Genomic DNA, 23,284 nt, shown 5'->3' on the forward strand with positions numbered 1-23,284 from the left:
CCATAACAAGGGTGAAGAAAAAAATAAGAAATTTTTTTAAAATTTCACAAACCATTTCCTTCTAATTTTTTTCCTCTCCTTTCCTTTCCTCTCCCCTCTCCTCTCCTTTTCTTCTTTTTTTGCCAGTCCTGGGCTTCAGCTCAGGGCATGAGCATTGTCTTTGGGATTTCTCAAAGTCAGAGCTCTACTACTTGAGCCACAGCACCACTTCTGGCTTTTTTTCTACATATGTAGGACTGAGGAATCAAACCCCGGTCTTCGTGCATGCTAGGCAAGCACTCTACCACTAGGCTAAACTCCCGGTCCCTCTTCTTTCTTTTATTTAAAGTCTTCCAAGGATTGTCAGGAAGTCCAGTCCTCCAGAAAGTAAAGATAAAACTCAGTGGCTCCATGAGAACCCTCTATGGTCACAGATATTAGTGAAATCCACATTATATTTTAAGTGTTCAATTAGTAACATTAAATACATTTTCATCAGAATTGCAAAACAAAAGAGGCATCAAAGAATCTTCCCTCTACCCACATGTTTTCTCTCACCCTCTTTCTCTCTCTCTCTCCCTCTCTCTCTCCCTCTCTCTCTCTCTTTTCTTTTTTGTCGGTCATGGGGTTTGGCTTGAACTTTGGGCCCAGGCACTGTCCTTGAGCTCTTTAGCTTTGTGGCTCTTGAGCCACAGCCCACTTGCCATTTTCTGGTGGTGAATTAGAGATAAGAGTCTCACGGATATTTGTGCCTGGGCTGGCTTTGAACTGTAATCCTCAAATCTCAGCCTCCTGAGTAGCTAGGATTATAGACATAAGCCACCAGCACCTGGCCCAGATGCTGTGTTTTTAAACACATGTACCCTGTACAGGACAACAATGGTGTTATTTTCCCTTTCTGACTGCAGACCTCTTACAATTATTCCAATTAAAGATGCTATAAGACTTAAATTGTAAACAATCCAAGATAACTGTTTCAATAATGTCCACAATGCTCCCTCATATCAGCTTCCTAACAGTAGGTTGCTTAATGGTCAGCTCTATTGATAGTTTAATTTATTCAGTCAACAAACATTTACTAGGGTAATGTGTACCAAGCACTAATCTATGTGTTTGAGATGCAAAATTCCTGGCTGTGAAGTTTACATTGCCACTAGGGACAGACAACCTGCAAACGAAGATCATATAAACTTCTACCACTGTCCAAAAACCTACATAAAAAACCAGTTTGTCTGTGATGACTTTAATAACCCCCCTGAGGTTATTAAAGAATAACTCCCCCCAAAAAAGAATAAACCCTACCTCCTGCCATGTACATAGTTGCTGAGTGAATGAGGGAAAAAAAGATATTAGTGTTTGCCATCACTTTTTATTTATTTTTTTCAAGACATTCTGATTTATGTTATTTCATCTCGATAATAATCCAGAGATGAAAGGACAGTATTGTGTCAGGAAGGAGAAATTAAAGCTCCGAGAGCTTGCCTTGCCCAAGATTCCATAGCAGAGTGAACTCCAGCCAGTCTCCTGACTCTTCACCCTATGCTCTTTCCATCAGAGTGAGCTATTTCCTCCCCATACAGTTCTCACCACGCTGCCAACACTAGCACTCCCTTGCTGCACGCATTCTATGTTTGGGAAATCCAGACCCTTTGTGGCACTATGGCCAAAGGCCGAACAAATCTCCAACAATTGACTACTGTCCTTAGTTTTGATCATGACTCAGAATTCCTGTCAAAAAAGCAAAGGACAAGAGTACCATTAAACCCACAGGACAAAAAGAAAAAGGAAAAAAACAAAAACAAAAAGCATAGCCCAAATCAGGGTAAAGCAATATTGCCAAAAGTTAGTTCAAAAGATATATTCAGGCCAGCACAGTGTCTGATACCTGTTATTCTAGTTACTCAGAAGGCAGAGATAAGGAGGCTTGAGGGTCAAGGAAACTTTTGAGAAACCCCATCTCAATCAGTGTAGTTGGGTGTGACGGAACGAACCTGTCATCTCAGCTATAGCAGGAGAACTGTGGTTTAGGCTGATTTGGGAAAAAGTGAGACAAGAAGGACTACTCAACTTGAAGCAAAATTGCAAGTGAAGGCTCCCTTTACTGGCCTTCCTCCCACCTCGATCCTGTATCTGAAGGGTCTCAGCTGAAGTCTGAGATGCAGAATCTCAGGTCACATAAACCTACTGATTGCTTTTAACAAGATCATCAGGTGAGATAAAAATACCTACATTAACTTGCCTTTGGATTTCTTGTCCTTTTCGGAACCAGAAGGAAACACAATAGGGTCCGTTAACCACAGGTCCAGAAGAGAAGTGCTATTTTCTACAGCGATTGTTGAAGAATTTCCTAGGATATATGTATTCATGAGTTATATGAGGATGAGTGGCTGAGGGGTGACATGTATCGTGATGAGTTACAAAAAAGCTGAAAAGTTCCTGTCTCCTAGTGACATGATACCGATAGTAATGCTGTGCAACGTGCTACTCACATTTTTATGGTAATGCTAGTAAAAGCAAACTACTACCCTGTTAGTCATATAAAAGCACAGCAATACAATTACATACAGCCAATAATAGTAGATAATGAACGACTATGTTAATGATTTATGAATTTACAATACTATTGCTCATCTCTCACTTACATTTTAAGAAGTTTTCTCTGAGACAGCACAGCATGCTACTTGTGCCACAATATGGTACGTCTCGTGTTTATTGTATCCCTTGATTACCTCAGGTCATGATGGACCTACACCATCTGTTTGTGTAAGTTCACTCTCTGATGTTCTACAAAATTACCTAGCCATGTGCTTCCCAGAATATGTCCCGATTGTTAAGTGAGCCATGATCCTACTGGTAATCTACAAGTGCTGTTTCTTAAGTTTAAGAAATATAACAGGCTGCTGAGGAAATGTGATACCTGGTAAATTCAATGTCAGTTACTATTCAAGGGAGGGTAGATGGGTGGTTCTATATTAGCACCTGAACTTTGACCCACTGTTTTAATCTACACTCAACTTCCCAGAGGTCTCATCATGCCTAACCTATAGTCACATTTACTGTCACCAGTATTTCACAAATACTATAAATCATTTCTAAAGGAGACTGTTTGGGGAACTAGATAGAATGGTTAGTTGTCATTTTATGAAATATTTCTTGTTCTCATTTTTTGTTGATAATTCTTAAATCTGTTGACTACGTTCCTAAATAAGTGGTGTATTGCCTTATTTCTTGCTAGAGAGGAAGGATCTTTGGAACCTGGAGGCTGTCATTCTGCCAGGCCCTCTGCATTCCTGTATTAAGGTCTATGGATAAGCACTGAATAAGTCAAGGCAAACGCTTATCCTGGGACCACTGACTTGGCCCTGAGAAATGATCATAGACCATATAACTGCTCTGTGACCTTGGACAAGTCAGCCATTCTTTCCAGGCTTCAGTCCTTAGCTAAGGTCAAGTGGTATGCTTGCCATCTTTCCTATATCTAAGAGTCAGTATTTCTGGGGCAGTACTTAGATTTGGAGGGAAAAGGAGCTGGGCATGTAGTGGGACTGGTTTCTGAACACAGTGTCACTCTTCATCCCTGGGGTCACACTAGGCAGCATTGTTGAGAACCATGCTGACAGCCTACATGCAGGTCCCTGAAATATCCTAAAACTGAGGAATAATAGAGCAGGGCCTGAGCCAGCCCCCAGGATTGACATGTCAAAGAACCTGCCATGAGCAGAGCACAGCAGTTCTGAGGTGACAATGTGGCAGACAGACTTTGTCAAACACTGTCTTGCATTCCTGTGTAGTTCAGACCCAGTGGCAGAAATGAATTGCTCCTAGTCTCTTTTCATAATTCAGTGTACATCTGTGCATTTTTTTGCCAGTCCTGGGCTTGGGCTCAGGGCTTGAGCACTGTCCTTGGACTTTCTCAAGGCTAGAGCTCTACCACTTGAGCCTCAGCACCACTTCCAGCTTTTTGCTATGTATGTGGGGTACCAAGGAATCGAACCCGGGTCTTCCTGCATGCTAGGCAAGCACTCTACCACTAGGCCAAACTCCCGGCCCCACATCTGTGCATTTTTATCTACTTAATTCAGTATTCTTTAATATTGAATTTTTATCTCTATCAGATTTCTTTTTGGTGACTTGATACCAATTCTTTTTTTTTTTTTTGTGCCAGTTCTGGAGTTTTAACTCAGGACCTGGGCACTGTTCCTGAGCTTTTCATGCTCAAGGCTAGCACTTTTATCACATGAGCCACAGATCTACCTTGTGGCTTTGTTGGTGTTTAACTGGTGATAATTGCCCCATAGATTGGAAAACACATCAGCAGAAATCATTCAGTCTAAAGCACAGAGAGAAAGAATGTTGAAAATAAGCAAAGCCCCAGGTATCCAGGAAAAGCATCAAGCTAATCATCACAAATACTATCATGACACCAGAAGGAGAAAGGAAAAAGAAAGAAGTGTGGTGGAAAATTCTTGAGAAAATCATATCTGGAGGGAAAATTGGGAGAATGTGAGAGAAGGGGTGACATTGTCCTAAAGGAAATGTATCCTTTACCTGACTTATATAACTGTAACCCATCTGTACATCACCTTTATAATAAATAAAAAATATATTTTAAAAAGAAATAGTACCTAGAAACAGTCAAGAAAAAGTTCACTATTTCAAGTTTATATCTGCAAAACCCCCTTCACCCTGCTGTATAATTTTTGTTGTATTTTATTGTCAGAGTAATGTATAGAAGGGTTTACAGTTACATTCATCAGGGAGTGGGTACATTACTTCTGCGCGCACCAGCAGCAAAGCTTAAACTCAGGACCTCAATTGCTACGAGGCTTTCACTCAAGACTAATAAAGCTCGGGCTGGATGTTTAGCCTAGTGGTAGAGCATTTGCCTAGCATGCACGAGGACCCGGGTTTGATTCCTTGATACCACATACATAGAAAAAAGCCCGAAGTGGTGTTGTGGCTCAAGTGGTAGAGCTCTAACCTTGAGAAAGCACAAAGACAGTGCTCAGGCCCTGAGTTCATGGCCCAGAACTGACAAAAAAACAAACAAACAAAAAGACTAATGCTCTACCACTTGAGCAACAGTTCCACGTCTAGCTTTTTTACTGATTAATTGGAGATAAAAAGTCTCACAGATTTGACCTAGCTGGCTTCCAACCATCACCAGAGTTCAGCCTGAGTAGCTATGATTATAGGTGCGAGTCACCATAATGCAACTTTTAGTAGGATTATCCTGTGTAGCAATTTTTTAAAGGAAGTTTTTTTCTACAATCATCAACCATACCTACTAATTTGTTACAAGTCAGTTCACAGTAACCATTTTACATGAGCCATGAAGGCCGCCACTTTTCCACCTGTTGGGTTTTTATTCTTCTTGCAGCTTGCTCAGTAATGAATGAAGGTTTACTTATAATTTATGACTTTCAGGTTTCCAAAGAGGGTAGAGTTACCTTCAGACAAGGGTGTCTTTCTGATTTCTCCACCAGAGAGTGGTTACATTTAGTACTTCTACCCAAACTAAAGTCTGAGCAGCAACAACTGGTCATATTGGCCCCCCTGAGAAGGGGATTTTTGTAAACTGCTTGTGTCCTTAAATTTCATTCACCTAAAAGGTCAGGAGCTGTGAGTTCTATAGCTCTTTTGGTGTCTTGGGAACATTTTTAAGGTCTACCTGCTCACAGTAATTTGCTGCCTGAAACTAAATGTTTCCTGCTTCTAGACAACTCAGAAACTTCCATCTTTATTGAGTTTACTGTAGTTTAAAAACCACAGCAGCATGTTCTAATTTGCTTCAGGTGTTCTCTTGGCATCAGGAAGCACACAAATTCCCAAAGGAGATGGTCAACCCCATTAACTAGATGGTTGTCTTGAAGGTTCATTAGTCTCAAGCTGAAACTTAACTGTTACCATGGAAATAAGACACAGAAGGAGCTGTCCATCCTGGAAATGGCCTGGCATACTTCCTTTCAATGGTATTGTGTTAAATGTAGTCGATTTTTTTCTGCATGTCAGTGTGTATGTGAAAACAAGTCTTCATTTTGAATAAGCAAAAAGTATCTTACTAAGTAACACATGGACCACCAACATACAAAACAACTTTTTTTTACAAACCAATTTTTTTTGGCCAGTCCTGGGCTTGAACTCAGGGCCTGAGCACTGTCCTTGGACTTTCTCAAGGCTCGAGCTCTACCACTTGAGCCTCAGCACCACTTCCGGCTTTTTCTATGGATGTGGTTCCGAGGAATCAAACCCGGGTCTTCATGCATGCTAGGCAAGCACTCTACCATTAGGCCAAACTCCCGGCCCCTACTTACCAATTTTTAAAGGTAATAACTTACATGGGTTCTAAATTTGATTCGTTTGCTTTCTGATAATCCTACTGACGACAATGGTCACAATATCCGATTGTTTGCAGAATCTTTAAAAACTGAACTCAATTAGCCGAGGATGTGTTCCTATCAACTGAAATGTGCCCTAAATCAGATTAGGCCATTCTTGTAACCTAAATAAGGGATCTTCAGGGCACTAAGTGCTGCACAATATTTCCTTTTGAAGTTTGAGTCAACATACAGAAACTAAAATTCCATCCCCTTGTCATTTATCAAAGCAGGATAAAGTAAAAGTGCACACTAAAACCCTACGTTAAGGGAGAAAAGTCAGTTGAGTTAGCAGCTTAGATATGCAATTTAGCCGATATCTTAACCTGTTACAGTTTTTGCTTTTTCTATGTTCGTTTTCCTTTAATGACCCCTATCTATCTCTCTGAAGGGCAGGTGAAGGCAGCTAGGTGATGGCAAGAGCTGGTCACTTGAAGATTGAAGGCTTTGCCCACTTGCTGAAAGGCCCCCTCCCAGGAAAAGTACTCTGGAAACAAAGTCTAGGTCTCCTCGCTTCCAAGATCCAGTTTCCGCCACCTATATGATTCCTGGTCCATCTCTCAGTCTGGACTCAGTGGAAGACCAGCTCCTGGCCTCGGAAAACCCAGACTCCAGAAATGGAGCTGCTATTATCGGTTCCAGTGAGGACAACACCAGCAAAGGCATTCTTCCTCAGCTTATCCAATTGCTGGGAACACTCCAGTGATGAGGTTGCAGCTCATGAAGGTCTGAGTGAATTCTTCGGGGAAGTGGTACTCAGCACACCCTCCTTATCAAAATGCTCCCCCAAATATGGCAGTGTCACAGACAGCATGTCTTCATCGGAGTACTTGCCTTTAAATTCATCCAACACAAAGGTACTCTTGGGCAGATGAGCGAAGGGATCTGTGATCTTGGGCTTGGAAGCCAGTGCCTGCTCACACTCATCCATCTCCTCCTCTGGAGCTGCCTTTTCCTCCTCTTTTCACTCATAAGCCTTTCCCTTCTGCTACTCTTCCCTTGAACCTTTTACTTTCCTGTGGGTTATCTTTTTTAGACTGCAAACTTCTTAGCATCGAACCAGGCCATCTTCTCACACAGCTTCACCTCCCCAAGACAGCCTGGAACTGCAGCTGGTTAATACAGGTAAGGAACCAGCGGTTGGTATTAAGGTAAGCCTGGAGGAAAGAAGGCTCCAAGACCTGTTTAGAGAGCCACAAGAGGGTGGAGGCAACTGTGATATCAGCCAGTATCACTCACCAGGGAAGACCTTGTCTTCAGATGAGCATCCAGAAGCCCTGGAATTTGCTTCACCTCCTCCTCTGCATTCTCGGTGGCCTGTTTGTTACTGTGCATGGTGCCCAAGGTGGGAAGCACCCAGTGCTGGCAGGGGGCACTATATCACTACCACCAAAGCTCACCCACTGCACCACCTGGGCTGCCGCCTCCAGAATACTTCCCCAAAGCTCCTCATCGCTCACATTGTAGGCGATAGCATTGCTCTCAACACACAGAACCCATCATCAACCTCAAATGCTGGAACCTTGCCAGCAGGAGATTTTCAGAGAAATCCAGGGGTGCGGTTGATTTGGCAAAAGTAGATGTGGGGTGGTGTGAATACCTGGACCTGGGCTCCACTGTCCTGAGCAGCCAAGAGGGCCTTGAAGGCCCTCCAGTTTTCAGGATATGTGTACAGGGTCTCAGCTGCCATGGTGATTCTGCAGAGAAAGGGAGTGGGGCTGTCGGTGCTGCCACAAAGTGCAACCTGTTACAGTCTCTAAGCCTCAGTTTCAAAAATGAGTATAATAGCAAAAAGCAAAAGGTAGGCAAACTGTGACCACCCCCCCCCCAGGCCAAATCTATCCCAACACTCATTTGTAAAGCAAGTTTTATGGGAACATGTTCATACTCGTTCATTTATGTGCAGAGGCCCCCAAGTGTAAAAACTCAGTATCTGGCCCTTTTCAAAGAAAAATACCTTGCCAGCTCTAATACAAAGGGGTTTTGTGAAGACAAAATATGAGGTATTCTGTATGGTTAAATAACCAATGAATGTCTGAGATTATTATTTATTAATAGAAATAACTTGTTTTTAAAAAGACCATGGTGATCTTATTTCCTAAATTCAGACAGACATCTTTTACATGTAATACGTAGGACCATGAAGGAATATCTTGGGATCAGTAAGCCGGACCCCTTGTTTTTGGTGTGCTGATGATTGAGGTGGCTGAAGTGGTGTGACCGCAGGCAGGATGTGATGTGCAGCTGTCAGGGCAGGGAAGGGAACCCTATGGGTTACAGGCAGCAGCTGCCATGAGTCCAGTGGAGTCATCAGTTTCAAGTAACTGATACTCTGCCATTCCTTGAGGAGGGATCTGTTGGTCACAGGTGTGTGACACATGCATATTCATAACTACACCTCCTCCTACATATACAGCTGGGATTAGAGAGGCATTGCTTAGACAACGATCAGGACAGGTATGGTAGCCAAGACAAACCTACCTCCATCTTCCCAGGCAGTAACGTTTCCCAACATGGGTTTTGCTTGTCTAGAACTGGAAATCAGGAAGGTAGCCTAGTACATAAAACTTTGAAATGCCAAGTTTAGCACAACAGAATCTTGACTAACCACCCTGAATAATAAATATAACGGATCCAAGCAGGGTAATTTATCACAGAAGGAGCACCGCTGTTTTAGAACATTTGCAAATAAAATTGAATCAATCATCAGATTTTTCAATGGTCCCCAGAAACATTTCAAACAGTCTTCACAAAGTTGCCTTTCCAAGCAAATATTTGAAAGAACTAGGGTTTTCATGGAGATGGTGACTTTTCATATACAAATGCCTTACATACCATATCCAATCAATGGGTACCTCACTGCCTTCTGCATTAAAAGGAAGCTGTAAGACTACACTAAAATTTAAACAACCATGATCCAAAAGTATTTCCCGCTCGACCCTGGTAGAGTCTCATCAGGTTCATAAATAAGCCCAAGTCCATAGCAAGGTGTAAGTATGTGTCAGGAGGAAATCCTAAATTGGGAAACGGTTTATCTGTTTAAAATGGAATCAATGGATCACATAAATCAAGGAGCTGTAAATCCCTCAGCATTCCTCCTAATAATCTCCCTGCCAAATCGCTTCACTGGGATTATTTTAAACAATGAGGGGATGTAGCTGGTCATTAAATGTCATACACGATGCCCTCCTAGTCAATGTCATTGCCCTCACAAAGCACTCCAGTTAAGACAGGCAGGGGTGCTGCCGGTGGGAAGGAAGAGTGGCTATCCACATCCAGTGAGCACATATCCAAAGGACAAGCAGAAATGAGTTAGAGTTTGTACTGTATTAAAACTCAAAGTCAAGTTGATTCAAAGCTCTCAGGAATGCTGCTTCTCCTAGGGACTGACCATTTTCAGCTTCAAAATGCTCCACAATGGTATCTTTTACTCGGCCCCCCTGAAGCAGCATTCAGACTGCAGTTGTCTGAGAGTTCACCCAAGGCTTTCTTCAGCATGAGTAAATATCAACAGCTACATCATTTGTCATGTCAACAGGAACTTTCTGATTAGTAAGGAATTGCAAATGCACTTGAGGAGACTTCAATAGATACAGACCTCTATGTTCCCAGGTGAAGATAAATTATACCAGATAGCAGCCTGATTTATATATACATATGCCTTTGGTACAGGAAATACGTAAATATATAGACACAGACATAGAGAAACTTGGAGATGTGGGGAAGCTATGTTGTTAATCTTTCTTTTTTTGGAAAGTGTTTCATTTAGAAACAGGTAAACAGGTACAGGCCTGGACTGTGATCTTCCTACCTTTTGCTTTCTGCCAGTACTGGAAAAACAGACACTCAACACCATACCCAGGTTCTTCCTCCAGCTTATTCTATAGAGATAGTCTCTTGAACTTATTCCATCTTGGCTGATCTGTAACTTATGACCCTTAAAATTTCTACCTCTCTAAATAGCAAGGATACAGGCATGTACCACTGTACCCAACTCCTTTATGTCAAACTTCTAAACACATTCTGTTCGTTAATTGGGTAATTTAATGTATTAAAAGGACTTCATGCTGTATCATTTTATAAAGTTGGTAATCAGCCATGGCTGACACAGAAAATTACTGCCACAGATGGAATTATGGCTTAAAAGGAACACAATTAGATTTCAAATATCTATTCCTGATTGTGTTAGTTTGTTATCACTATAAGAAAATGCCTGATGTAAGCAATTTGAGGAAATTTATTTTGTCTCCCATTTCAGAGGTTATAGCCCATTAAAGGTAGGAGAATATGGTGGTAAGCAGCTCACCTCATGGTGGCCAGGGACAAGAGAGAGAGAGAGACAGAGACAGAGACAGAGACAGAGAGACAGACAGAGAGACAGACAGAGAGACAGACAGAGACAGAAAGAGACAGAGAGAGAAGAGTAGAGTGCCAGTCCTGGGGCTTGAACTCAGGACCTGAGCACTGTCCCTGGACACTTTTTGCTCAAGTCTAGCAATCTGCCAGCTTTTTCTATGTATGTGTTTCCAGGGAATGGAACCCAGGACTTCGTGCATGCTAGGCAAGCACACTACCACTAGTCAAGCATGCTACCACTAGGCCATGCTTCCAGCCCTCTGCCCTGTTTCTTTATCACTGTTTTGTTTTGTTTTTCCAAATGCACATGCTAGAAAGCAATCTCAGAAAGTACTTAACTCAATGTGCAGCCACCCAGACACTTCCAGAGGAAAATGACAAGCACCAGTTTCAGAAAGTGAAGAGGAAGGAAAGCCTTTTATAAACCTGGAATCATCTTTGTGAGCACAGCTAGAAAATTATAGAGGAACTCTTTGAGGTCACAGAGGATCCACAATGACAATATTTTAAACACTACCCTTCTAGATTAAATGATTTCACTCGCTTGCTCAAGGGCCTCATTTGGAATGGGAAACAAGTTATAATCTAGAGAATGGAGGCATGAAATTATGAATATTTGATTTTCCATGGTCTTGACTTCATCTATTTCTTCAAACAGGGCTGAGGATAAACCATCACCATTTTCCCCAACAAATAGTTTCCTGACATTCTGGCTTAAAACAACAATATTCATATATTCAACCATTCATTCTTATCCCCATTCTTTCATCAAACATGAGAGACTCTCATCTACATTTTGCCAGGGAAAATTAGAAAAGCAGCTTAGGTCTCTACTGGAATAGAAACCAGGACAGGGTTTTCACAATCTGAAACCAGGGGAATTCTATATGAGCAAGGTCCAACCTCAATGAGTAGAGTTTTGGGGGTGTTTGGGGTTTTTCCCCCCTTTTCATGTGGGCCTTGGACTGTCTAGATTATCTAGAACAAGTGATTATCAAATATCTCCTTACAGCTAAGGCACTTTTCCTCACTATCCTTCAGAGTAATCCTATCAGAAAAGGAGACTTACTCGCTCAGGTTGTGCTGGGTATTATTGTGCTATGCAGTTTAGCCACACCTAATACAATGCTCATCCAGTGTTTCTGAAAGTTGCTTTATAATTGAACTCTGATACATTTTGGAAGCTCAGTCATCATATAAACCTTGTGCAGGGGCTGGGAGTGTGGCCTAGTGGTAGTGTGCTTGCTTAGCATATACAAAGCCCCGCGTTCTGTTCCCTGGTACCACATAACAGAAAAAGCCAGAAATGGTGCCGTGGCTCAAGTGGTAGAGGGCCAGCCTTGAGAAAGCTCAAGGACAGTGCCCAGGCTCTAAGTTCAAGCCTCAGGACTGGCAATAAAAATAAATAAACAAATCTTATGCAAAGTGAAATGTCCTGCTGGACATGAATAATCACTCAAAGGGACTGGCTAAGTTTACAGTTTGACATAAATAGTTTTCTAAAACCTGGATATAAAAAAAAACACAATTACTGGAAAGAAAGACCAATATGGAAGAGAATTTAACTGTTTTTTACTGAAATGACTTTAATTTTTTTTCCTTAGGAATCATTTCAATATATTTCTTGTAAGTTTTAAAGTATTACTGCATTTCAGTTTCAGGGTAATTTATGTTATTTCTATCATATGACATCAAATTTCTTCAATGGCCTTAAGTACCATAGTAAAATACCTTTAGTTTTGGATTGTAGAAATGGAGACTATTTTCTATTAGTTAAGAACTCATGACATTTTAAAATTTTTTTCCCTTTTTCTTTTCTTTTATTGTTGGGGTGATGAACAGGGGGGTTACTGTTTTATTCATTAGGTAGTAGGTACATTACTTCTTGTTTTTCCCTTATCTTCCCTTTTTCAAATAAACAAATAAACATATATACAACATACCAGGTACCAAAGTCAGATTCAGTTTCTCTTTTTCTTTAAGATTATCTCTGGATTTCCTCTTTACTGTTTTGTTCTTATTATTTTTTATCAGTGTCATTTCTCTAAAAAAATATATGTGCATATGTATGCATATGTGTATATATAGGTGTGTATATGTATGTAAAATGGCTTTTGCCCATTATGTAACACAAGACTTGATCAAGTTCTTTTTTAAAAAATCAATGATGCCAAAATAAAGTGTGGAAATTTTTCAACTTTCCATTTCTCAGTTTTCAAACAAGATAAATTTTTATTTTCAACACTAGTTTTATGCAGCACTAGCTACCTCCAGTTTTAAATTTTTTTATTGTTATTGTAAAGGTGATTACAGAAGGGTTATAGTGGTCTTTTATAGCTTTTTTTTCCAGAGCCGGGACCCGAACCCAGGGCCTTGCGCTTGCCAGGCAAGGGCGCTTCCGCTGCGCCAAGCCCCGACCCCTACAGAAGGGTTATAGTGACTAAGTCAGGTAAAGAGTACATTTCTTTTTGGAATGTCACCACTTCCCTCACAATCATTTTTTTCCTCCTACAAGTTTTTTTCAATGGAGTGTCTACTACTCCCAGGTTTTTAAATTTTTAATTTACATCCCAGTAACCTCTAGTTCCTGATAGCTGTTTCATTATTCCAATTTGACACATAGCTAGCTGGATGCTGCTTACTAAACTGAATGGCAAATTACTGCCATACTAAAAACTTCAATTATATATGACTGATAGACCCCCTACTAGAACCAGAATCCAAAATGACTCTTTAAAAATTTGGCCGGGAGTTTGGCCTAGTGGTTAAAGTGCTTGCCTAGCATGCATGAAGACCCAGGTTCAATTCCTCGGTACCACATACATAGAAAAAAGCCAGAAGTGGTGCTGAGGCTCAAGTGGTAAAAGCTCTAGCCTTGAGAAAGTCCAAGGACAGTGCTCAGGCCCTGAGCTCAAGCCCAGGACTGGCAAAAAAAATTTATATCCATATGGTGGGAGCATACTGGCTAATCAAAGTTTATAATAAATTTATAATTGTCACGTATCAAAATACTCTACATATAGTACCAAAATTCTGTGACACAGTTTTCAAAGGGATGTAGGTTGGGCACTTCTGTATTTATTCCACCAGACAGTAAAGTGGAAAGCTGCAGAAGAGTCAAAAGAATATTTGCAATGTAATTAGAAGGAAAGAGTGCATCTGAGAGTATGCCAGAGTCAGTTCTCCTCCCCTTAATTCACACAGCCCAACTTCTTTATGTGCTGTTCAGCATCAAACTGCACTTCCTACAGTTTCCAAACTTTTGTCAGCTAACTAGATGTTTACTGAGTGCCTTGCTTGGGCACTCAACATTTCGGGTATGCCATCCAGCCCTATGTTCGTTGTTCCAACACCATCTGTCACTTAAGCTTCCACAGATTCAAAATTTTTCTATTCAAACTAATAGACACAGCACTCAAACCGAAGCTATAATTCAAATTCCGACATGAAGCCTGAATTCCTTTTCAGCGTTCTTCAACTTTGACCCAACTCCCCCCCCACCCCTTCTCTGAAAAGGGCCAAGACAACAGCCCAGCAAGTGGGGCAGGCAAAACAGGCCTCCTTTGTTCACTTTTGTCCTTTCGGCTCTCTATTGAGGTGAGGGACTGAAAAGGCACACCAGGATTTGGAAGGCAGCAGTGTGCTCTGCTCACTCTGCTCACAAGCCGTCCTTCCTCAAAGAACCAAAGCTACCCAGGATGAAACTCTTCCACACTCCATCCTTACCTTAAGGCAGAATTAGTGGAAGATTCGTACTTTTCCACTCCCCTTGAGGACAAATCTGTTCAGGGTGCTTAACATGAGCTTGTGGATTTGTGGTGTTTGTTAAAAGAAAGAAAGAAAGACAGAAAGACAGGAAGGAAGGAAGGAAGGAAGGAAGGAAGGAAGGAAGGAAGGAAGGAAGGAAGAAAACCCAAAAACTTCATGCTATAAATCATACCATTCAAATGCCAAGGGCATTTCAAAGTGGCAGGGAATCAGCTTTAAAGTTGAAATTTGGAAGAAAAAAAAAAAGATCATCACCCCGAATACTTACACAGAATTTTTTGAATGTTTCAGCCTACTTAAGAAAGATAAAGCAAATTCATTACATATTACCCAATAGAAGACCTCCTACAGTATTCCCTCAGATCATCTTGGGAATAGATCATTCTGGTTATAGTGGATTTTGAGTCAATACACCATGCACTTCATGGAAGTTAACTGTGTGTGTGTGTGTGTGTGTGTGTGTGTGTGTGTGTGAATATATGTATTCAATATATATACTACTTTCTATTAGCACTTAATAGTAAAAATGCTTAAAGGATCATTTTTGCCTGATAGTAACTGATACTTTTTTATTCTCATGTGAACCAAATGGTGCTTTAGAACAGGGAAATCCAGAAGAAAATTAGGGAGTACATGATGCAAAAAAAGACTGTCATTCCTGCATGGTGTAATGCATTCAGGCAGCATGTGCACTGGAGGAGTATTAGTTTGTTGTCAATTTGTGTCCTTTAGCATTAGCATTTCTTATATTCCCTAGTAGTCATCTGAGGGAAACTCTCCCTTAGACTGTTAATTTCGTTTTTCTCATTTGGAATTCCAATCTTGTAGGCCAGCAAAATAGGTCAATTAAATTGACACCACATCCTTTTTATCAGCTCAGCTAGGCAATTATAATTGGGTGGTGAAGGTTTATGCTGTCATCTCTGAAGATTCAATGGTAGAGAGAAATGCCCAATGCAGCCTGGTAATGTATAACACCAGGACATTCCTAACCATTCAGTGGAAGGAACACTCCTATCTATTTTCAGACCTGGGGCAAAACTGCTGTTGATCTGAATTAAAAATAATAATGTCCTTTTGAGGCAAGAAAACAAAAATATACTAATTTATCTTGTTCTCAGAGCAAAAGCATTTGGCACAGGTTCCCCACAAACATATATACTCCAATTCAACACTACAAAAAGCCAACATTCATGTGTTACAATCTACAGAATCTACTTCATGCTCTGCACAGGGAGTGTGGTGAGTCAATACTTATGGGAACTTGTCTGTATATCTTCTAATTAATAAAAGTTAAATCAGAAAGTTAAAAGACCTTGTGATTGACTTGTTCACAATACAAGGCATTTTGAATTACAAGTTTAAAGAGTAAAAATGACAGCATTTCATACCAATTATGATGGCTACTTGCAAGAAAACAGAAAATAACAAATGTTCGCAAAGATGTGTAGGAACTGGAATTCCCACGCACAGTCAGAAAGCAAAATGATGCCACTGCTGCAGAGAACAGTATGATAGTTTCACAAACCAAATAGCCAGGCACCCATAACTCATGTCTGTAATCTTAGCTACTAAGGAAGCTGAGATCTGAGGGTCATCATTCAAACCAACTTGGGTAGGAAAGACTAGGAGATGCACAAGTCCAATTAACAACCAAAAAGCCAGAAGTGAAGCTGTGGCTCAAGTAGTAGCCATGAATGAAAAGGCTAAGGGACAGCGTCCAGGTCCCTAGCTCTAAGTTCAAGCATGAGGACAGGACCAGCATACAGATACACACACACACACACACACACACACACACACACACTAAAATACAAGGACTATATGACTTTATAAGTCTAATTTCTGAGTACACACACAAAACAACTGAAAGCAGCAATGATCCCAACAGGTAAATATATCCATATTCATATCATCATCATACAATCAGGAAAAAGGCAGAAGCAGCTGGGCACTAGTGGCTTATGCCTGTAATCCTAGTTACTCAAGAGGCTGAGATCTGAGGATCATAGTTCAAAGCCAACACTGGCATGAAAGTCCGTGAGATTCTTATCTCCAATTAACCACCAGAAAACTAGGGGTGGTGCTGTGGCTCAAAGTAGTAGAGCATTAGCCGTGAGCTGAAGAGCTCAGTGACAGCGCCCAGGCTCAGAGTCCAAACCCCATATCTTGTGTGATTGTTGTTCTTAATGTACTGTTATCTCTCTTCTCTTCTTTTGCCCTTATGGCTAATGTCATATTGTTACTGTATCTGACTTTGTTACCTGGTATATTGTATATATATTTATTTGTTTATTGAAATACAAAAGGGAAGGGGTAGAAACAAGATGATTAAAAGGGAGTGGGGGGAAGGAAATGGGGACAAAAACATGAGAAGGGGTATCAATGTGTGAGAAATAATACACCTACTGCCTGACGAATGTAACTGTAACCCCTCTACACATTATCCCAACAAAAAAAAAGGTAGAAGCAACCCAGGTATACATGAAAAACATGAGGAAAACATACAGACAAAATGTGACATATATACAGAATATGGTATGTATGTAAGGGAAGATGATTTTGACACGTGGAAAAAAGTTGAAGATACATACAAAGTAAACCAGTCACAAAAAGTGATAGAGCACTTCCTAGCAAGCTGAAGGGCTCCCAGTACTACCCCCATTCCCAAACAAGAAACAAAAAAGGAAGGGAAAGAAATGCCAGTCAAATTCAGGGAAGCAGAGAATGGTAGTTCCCAGAGAGTAGGGCTAGGATGTGGGTGGAGAGTGGGAGATGTTGGATAGAGAATACAAGGAGGAATGAATTCTGGAGATCTACTGCACACGGGTGGCTATGGTCAGTAACAATTTATTGCATTCTTGAAATCTACTAAGACAATAGATCTTAAATGTTTTCACTACTTGGCGTGATAATGCGTGAAGTGATGGTAATACCTTCATTAGTTTACGATAATCATTTCACAATATATTCCTATGTCAGAATATCAAGTTGTATACCTTAAATATCTGTAATTATAATTTATGGCATCTGGAGTCAGGAAGCGTCAGCCTCTGATGCCAAATTAAGTAGATTTCATTCATTTCAGCAGACAATGACAAATAAAACAAACTACTAAATTCCTACCCTTAGCTTTTTCCTTCTTTTTTGTTTGTTTTTTTAATTTTTAAATGTTAATTGTTTTGTTATTTATCACTATTAGTTGTCATTTTTTTTTGCCAGTCCTGGGCTTGAGTTCAGGGCCTGAGCACTGTCCTTGGACTTTCTCAAGGCTAGAGCTCTACCACTTGAGCCTCAGCACCACTTCTGGCTTTTTTTTCTATGTATGTGGTACCAAGGAATCGAACCCGGGCCTTCATGCATGCGAGGCAAGCACTCTACCACTAGGCCAAACTCCTGGCCCCTAATTGTCATTTTTTAATGTTTAATTATAAAGAGGTTTACATAAATCATGTAAAGAGTACATTTGTTTTTTTGACAATGTCACCCCTTCTCTACCTCTCCCCTCTCTTCTGTCTTACCTGCCAGGAAGATTCAGGATTCTTTCTAGCAGGAAAACATTACATTTTAAAGATAGTGAATAGACATTTTAAGTAAATCTCAGTCTTTTTCAAATCACTTCTTCTTCACAAGCATCTGAGAGTGAAGGCTAAGAGCATATGGAAAGCTTTCCATTGGAGAAAAATACTTGAGGAGCTCTATGTTTTCACTTCAATTTGCTCTGGTTGTCATCCTTCTCAAAAAGGAACTGTCCTGCAGAAATGTAGATGAGCAGAGGGAGTGAATCTGATCAAGGTACATTGTATGCATCTATCTATGTATCATAATGAAACCCCTTTGTAGACCTAATTGATGCTTATAAGAATATGGAAAACTGAAAACATTCCATTCTCTTTGATACTGCTCATGTAATAGATGATAAAGGATCTCTGCCTCTTTTCTGATTGTATAACACATAAAAATGGGAAATAAACTATGTACAGTGGCTATTTGAGAGGTAAAGACCTGGATATCTAGGTTCAAGGCTATCCCAGACAGAAAAATTCAGGAGACTTCCCCTCAAAACAATGGCCAAATGTGGTGGTACATATCTATCATCCTCTACCACCCAGGGAATTACAAGAAGAAGGATCACCATCTAGGCTGATCTGGGCATAAAGAAAGGAAGCCACCACCTTACAAATGACCAAGGGAAAAATGGGTTGGATGTATGGTTTAAATAGTAGAGGTTCTGTCTAGCAAGTGAAAAGCCCTGAGTTCAATCTCTAGTAGGAGAGACCAAGAAAGTGGTAGGGAAGAGAGGGAAAAAGAGAGAGGGAGAGAGGAAGAGAGATGGGGGGGGCATAAAACAATATGAAATCCCAGTGGAAACAACTCTCAGAGTCCTTGGCCAGGCAAGAACATTAAGAAGTACAGGGCTATCCGGGGCATGGCGGCTCACGCCTCTAATCCTAGCTACTCAGGAGGCTGAGATCTGAGAATCAAGGTTCAAAGCCAGCCTGGGCACAAAAGGACCTGAGACTCTTATCTCCAATTAACCTCTAGAAAATGGGAATTAGGGCTTGACTCAAAGGTGGGGTGGTAGCCTAGAGCTGAAGAGCTCAGGAACAACACCCAGGCCCAAAGGAAGGGTGGTAGCCTTGAGCTGAAGAGCTCAGGGACCGTGCCCAGGCTGAGTTCAAGCCCCATGACACAGCAAAAAAGAAAAAAAAAAGAATACAGGGCTCTACAACTATTTGCATTAGTGCTAATGTAGAGGAGATCCAAGAAATACCATGAAGGTATTTCTTGGGAGGGAGGGAAGGAAAAGGGGAGGACCTCTCATGACAGTCTGTAGTTACCCTCCAGGAGAGCAGTCACTGGTAGGGACCACAGGGGGCTTTCTCAGAAGTCCATTGCACTCTGTTCTGGAATATCGATGTGTTTAGTTTGTGCAAAATCATCCAGCTATTCATGTATATAAAATAAAGTGTGAGGGCTGGAAGTGTGTGGTAATATAGTCATGGATGATAAAATTAATATTAACCTCCTTTCCCAAGGACAGAAACTGTTGCACTCATCATCATCTTACCCTGAGTCTAGAATGGGAGGCCATGAGTTCAGTTGATATTTATGAACTGATCTCTCCAGAGAAAAGTTGCTTAAATATCTATTAAATAGTCCCTCTACACCTCTATAATATCTCAGATGCTATTCAACCAATTACTTACACAAAATCATTATTTGAAGAGGTGTTTAAGGAAATTGTCTACAAACCAGGTATGCACATGCTTACCATCCTCTGGCACAAATCTCCAAAAGCATTCACACCCAGCCTTTATTGTCAACACTGTGACAATATCTATAGATGGCTTGGTTTTCATTTACTGTCACTTCTACAGTAACAATGATGCAGTATGTGACACTGGCATTTACTTTCTGTAAATCACTACCCTGTATTACAGGACCAGGCAACTTCTCATCACCATTACTCTCCTGAAATTCAAAGGAGTAGATACAACGGTGCCTGTTCTATTACAGCTCTATAACTCCAGGAACCTGTGAAATGCTTAGCAACTTTCCTGTAATAAAGTAGAAAGAAGATCATGAGTCAGTAGGATTACAAATGCAACACGATCTCATTTTTCCAATTGATTCATTATAATGACTCTAAAAGCTGTGCTAGAAACAGCTGACTTCACTTTCACACAAATTCTTCTCTTCTAGTTCATGCTTAGTATCTCTGCATATGCAGCATTCATGCCCATATATTTAAGGCACTAAATGCTTTTGTAGGTTTCTGTGCTAGGATTTTATTCAAAATCAGCCTCCAATTTGAAGAATATCTCATCATCAGTCAAAGCAGCCTAGAAAGGATTATGAAACTAAAATAGAAACACTCCCTTTTCTTTTTTTCTAAGTTTCATTAAAAGTGTGATGTGCTAAGAACATCTCTATAATTACAGGGGGTTCTGTTACCAAGAACACTTCTGTTACTTCTGTTGGATTATGAGCTAACAACTCACACGCTTAAAAGCGAACAGGAACAGAAGAACTTGTAAGGAATTAGGGGCAACAGGAGAGAGGGAATAAAAAGATTATCCACAAGTCTTCTCAATTATACTATCTCCAGCTACCATGAAATTTGCAGGGATCAGAATTAAATAGGCTTGTGTTGTACCTTCTTGGGTTTGAACACTCAAGTTTTAGGCTAAATTAATTAGAAGCCCCCCCCAAAAAAAAACGCATTTGAGGAAGTTTCTTGGTTTATCTAAGCCAGCGTCTCCTACATTTTAAAATAGTGTGGGAATTCGATGTGATTTAAAGCTCTCAAAATGTTCACCTATAGTCCCATTAGGTAGAAAGCATCCAGTTGTTTTATAAATGGTCTCATTCACTCAGGAGAACTATGACCACGAGGAGACTAGCAGTTCCACAGCAATGCCACAGCATGTAGGTTTGTAAGCAGTGGCCACCTTGTTCCTTCTCCGAACAACCCCAGGGGGAGCTCTTGGGGCAGAAGTAAAGCCGCCTGCCCCATGGCAGCGGGCTCCATCTCTTCCTGCTGGAATCTGAGGCATGAAAGGGCCAGGCCGCACAGACCCGCGGATGGGAGCCTCTGCCTTCCGGGACCGAGGGTCTGCGTCCGGGGTCCCTGCCACGACTGGCCAGCCTTCCAAAGACGCGGGCTCGGGAGGGAGCTGACCCGCAGGCCGGAGGGGAGAGACCTGCTTCCCAGCCCCCCCGGGAACTCTCCTCTAGCACCTGCTACCCTGCCGCCTCTAAGGAGGAATAGCGGTTGGCCCGCTCACACGATAGCGACGCCCAGACCCCCTCTCGGAGCTCCGCCCGGGCCCAGGGCACCGCAGGGGACGCGGATGCTGAGCCCGCCCGCGCGCGCGCGCGCGCGCGGCGTGCCGGGCACCCGGGCGGCGCCCGCCCGGGCAGATGGCGCTCTGAAAGCTGGAGGGATGCTGGAGCGCCGGCAGTCACTCCCCGGCTCCGTACAGTCTCCCCGCGCGGCCCGATCCCGGCACAGGGAGCCTGGGCAGTGATCTTTCCAGTCCCAAGCCTCTGAGGCTGGGTGTGGTGCGGGGACGGCTGGGCCCACACCTGTAGGCCAAAGAAAAAGAAAAAGCCCCCTCCTCAAGTATGGCCAACCCGGGTCCTCAGTGTCTCCAGACCCCCGCCGCTCTCCAGTCCTCTCCGAGGCGGCGGGAGTGGACGAGGGCAGTCGGTCTAGCCTCCCCTGAACTGGGGGATCCGCGCAGGTGTAAGCGCGCCCGAACAAAGCCCACGCCCAGAGGTGACCGTGGGGGCCAGAGCGCGCACTCGCCCGGGCGTTCCGGGCGGGGTCCCCCGCGCCCCGCGCCCACCTGCGCCGGGGCCGTGCCCCCCCCCCCGCGCCCCGAGCCCCCTGCAGCCGCGGCACGCCCCACAGCACACAGCCAGACTCCAGCGGAGCTTCCCGGAAAGCGTGGGGCGCGAGGACGAGGAGGCAGAAGTTGGCCGCAGACCCGAGGAGGTGGCGGGTGCCCTCCCGGCCAGCCGTGGCACTGCCGTGTGTGCGCGGTGCCCTCGCCAGGGCGCGGGTTCCCTGGTCCCCCATTCCTCTAGCTCAGCCCCCGCGGCTGCGTCCAAAGGCTGTGAGGGGGAGAGGCGCTGGCGAGCCATTTCCGTCCCCCGGGTGGACGCTACCGGAGCGGAGAGCACTGGGGTGGACCCCCGAGAGCCGGTGTCCCGGTGACAAGGCAGTGGCCGCCCGCGCCCTCCTCCCCTTCAGCCCTCTCGCCGGGCGGCACCGAGGGTCTCCCCCACACGAGAGCACTCGCAGCTACTCACGTTCTCGCCTGGCCCAGCGCGCAGCCACAGTACCACCCCCGGACCCTGAAGCGCAGAGGTCGTTGGTGTCGGCAGAGCTGTCGCCACTAGCTGCCCGGCCTGGGTGGCCTCGGCCGCTGTCCCTCGCGCCCGCGCCTCGGAGACTGGGACTGCGGCGCGCGTCCGCCGGCGACCCTGGAGAGGCGAAGCTGGCCCTGCGCCCGCGCGCGCCCCCGCCCTCCGCGCCCGCTCCTCGGCGTCGCGCGCCCGCCCCTCAGGGTTCTCCGCCGCGTCCCCGCCACCCCGGCTCTCCCCCACTCCCCCACACCCCAGCCAATCCCGACCCCGCCCTGCCCTCTCCCCTCGGGCGGCCACGCCAGCGAATGGGCTCCGGCCGCCGGCGCCTCCCGGCCCTGGGTGGCCCCTCACCTGAGCAGCCATGCCACCAACCTCCCCAGTGCTTGGCGAGTGTGTGCGGGCCATGCTGGTGGAGGTGGGGGGAACCTCGAGGACGGGAGGGTTCTGGGGCTACAGTGACTTGGATGTCCCAGAAGAAAAAAAAAAAGTGGTTTTTAAATGTCTGTCTCCCAGGCTTAGGCTTCTGTGGGAGGTCTGTGGAGCATGATATTATATGAATATATATATATATTCCTATACATATATATACACATATATATTCTCCTCCTCTCCCTCTCCTCTCCCTCCCCCTCTCTCTCTGCTTCTTTCTCCCCTTCCCAACCCCCTCCCCCACAGGCTCTCCCTCTTTCCTCTCCTCTCCCTTTCTTCCTCTTCTTTCTCCCTTTCTTTTCAAGGATTTGATGTCTTGGAAACGCTCGCCTTGGGTTGCTGGAGATGGGGTGGATGTCAGCTTTCTTTGCCAACAGCCCCCCAAAAGGTAGCCCGGAGCAGATGCTGCCTGTTTGTGGTGGACACTGAATTTCTAGCTCCAGCGAACTGGGTTAGTTTGTTTATTTGGAAATACTATGGAGGTATTGTTCCGTTGG

General features: G+C 43.4%; 1 protein-coding gene and 1 pseudogene across 21 annotated transcripts in view; both read right to left on the reverse strand.

The window, feature by feature from the left end:
- Positions 1–22,797, reverse strand: part of Nrcam (neuronal cell adhesion molecule) — a 266,290-nt gene extending 243,493 nt beyond the window's left edge. For 9 of the 21 annotated variants that reach the window (XM_090333011.1, XM_090333020.1, XM_090333022.1 and 6 more), the window contains exon 1: positions 22,302–22,450. The gene's annotated coding sequence lies outside the window, so the exon portion shown is untranslated. Of the gene's footprint in view, positions 1–22,301; positions 22,452–22,709 lie in introns of those variants that run through there. The other 12 variants (XM_090333018.1, XM_090333016.1, XM_090333013.1 and 9 more) reach the window with 4 other exon arrangements.
- LOC150063299 (elongation factor 1-gamma pseudogene) lies at positions 6,734–8,088 on the reverse strand (annotated as a pseudogene).
- Positions 22,798–23,284: the final 487 nt, after the last annotated feature.

Source organism: Megascapheus bottae, chromosome 5, assembly GCF_031878675.1.
Source record: "Megascapheus bottae isolate mThoBot1 chromosome 5, mThoBot2.hap1, whole genome shotgun sequence".
Taxonomy (NCBI): domain Eukaryota; kingdom Metazoa; phylum Chordata; class Mammalia; order Rodentia; family Geomyidae; genus Megascapheus; species Megascapheus bottae.